Below are 2,022 nucleotides of genomic sequence, written 5' to 3' on the forward strand. Positions count from 1 at the left end.
TTCTAATAGTTTTTTTCTAACAGTTTTTTCTAACAGTTTTTTCTAACAGTTTTTTTCTAACAGTTTTTTCTAACAATTTTTTCTAACAGTTTTTCTAACAGTTTTTTTCTAACAGTTTTTTCTAACAGTTTTTTCTAACAGTTTTTTCTAACAATTTTTTCTAACAGTTTTTTCTAACAGTTTTTTCTAACAGTTTTTTCTAACATTTTTTCTAACAGTTTTTTTCTAACAGTTTTTTTCTAACACTTTTTTCTAACAGTTTTTTTAACAGTTTCTAACAGTTTTTTCAATACATTTTTAACGAATTTTTTATTACCCCAAAACTTACATATTTGGTACTTCTAAGGCGTAACAAATATGACGTGTATGAAACAGAACACCAGTGTTATAACGACTTTCGTTGCCCGGTGCCGCAAGGATAAATAAATTACATATTTTCTGGCAATTTGTTATTGCTTTATGAGACTTATTTCACTAAACTAAATGATTACCCATATTACTAAAAATACACCTTGAAACTATATTCAAACACGAGAACAAATTTTACAACAGTTCTATTTTCTAGTTGGCAGAAGCCAAAGTTGGAAGCGCAGAATATAACATCTTGAACGAAATTGAAATCTTTGTAATTCCAATCGCTAACCCTGACGGCTACGAATACACCTGGTCCGATGTAAGTCCTTTTAACAATTGCCATTTCCTTCCATTATTACTGTAGTAGGGTGGGGAAGATGGGACATATTTATCACATAATATCCAATTTTTCTGGGCCGTGGCAAAGCAGTTGGCGCGCCCGCCTATAACCCAGGGGTAATGGGTTCTAGGCGGATCGCTGTTACCGTTGTGGGCGTATGTGTCCTTGGGCAAGACACTTAACGGTTATTGTTTCAACCCAGTGGTCACTAATGGGTTGTCCAAATTATTAGCCATGCATAAAAAAAAACAATAAAAAAAAATTACTTACAAAGTAACCATACGTGGTAATTCGTAAGCCAGCACGAGGTGTATGACACATATAACGACTTTCGTGTTTCAGCCACGCGAGGATAAAATAAGTTAAATTCATTTAGTCATTTAATGTGGCTTATTCGAGAAAATCTCTTGGTTTATAGGACAGAATGTGGCGAAAAACTCGTTCGAACCCAAGCCATGTATGTGTGGGAGTGGACCCCAACAGAAACTGGGATGCAAACTGGTCTGGTAAGGTTAATTTAAAGCTTGCTTGTTGCTTATATTATTAAGTCACTTTGTACGCTAATAGTCCAGATTTTTTGTTGGGTAAAACGGGATACCGTTTACTGCGGGGTAAAGTGGGATATCGTTTCTGTGGGAGAAAGTGGGATACCGTTTGCTGTGGGGTAAAATGGGATACTGTAAGCACCTATAATTCCATATCTCCTGTTCGTGTTTTAAAGCTCTTTTTTAGAGCTTTCATTTAAAAAAAACACAAGAAAACGTCATGAAAACTTTCGTTTCAAAGTATATTATTAATAAATACACTTAAGAATAAGTTTCTAAAAACAAAGCTGTTAAAATATAAGTTTAGTTTAAAAACCAAATTTATTTTTTGCAATCTTGGTTTAAATTATCTCACAACTATATATATTTATATATAGTAAAGTGGGAGAAGATGGGACACTTTTTCATTTCATTTTCTTGTCCCGTTTGGTGGTAACAAAGAATATTCAAAGAATTATAAAACCGTTTTCCCACGAACGTTGTTAATTGTTTAAAACACGATCAGGATATTTGGATATTATGTGTTAAATGTGTCCCGTCTTCTCCCACCCTACTATATAGTTATTTATGGTTTTAGCAGCCGCAATTTTATTTGACACTTTTCTTTATTCGGCACAAGTAGTTTTACCTTTAATGTATGTCTAACGACTGTCGTTTTGCCGCTAAATCCTTTCTCTTCGTTTTATCTCCGATCTTTTTTACCTTATTCGAAGAGATAAATAAAAAAATTATGTTATTTAAACTTTACAAGTCCAGGTGCCAGCTCAATTCCATGTAACGATG

This window comes from Ciona intestinalis, unplaced genomic scaffold (assembly GCF_000224145.3).
Source record: "Ciona intestinalis unplaced genomic scaffold, KH HT000140.2, whole genome shotgun sequence".
Lineage (NCBI taxonomy): Eukaryota > Metazoa > Chordata > Ascidiacea > Phlebobranchia > Cionidae > Ciona > Ciona intestinalis.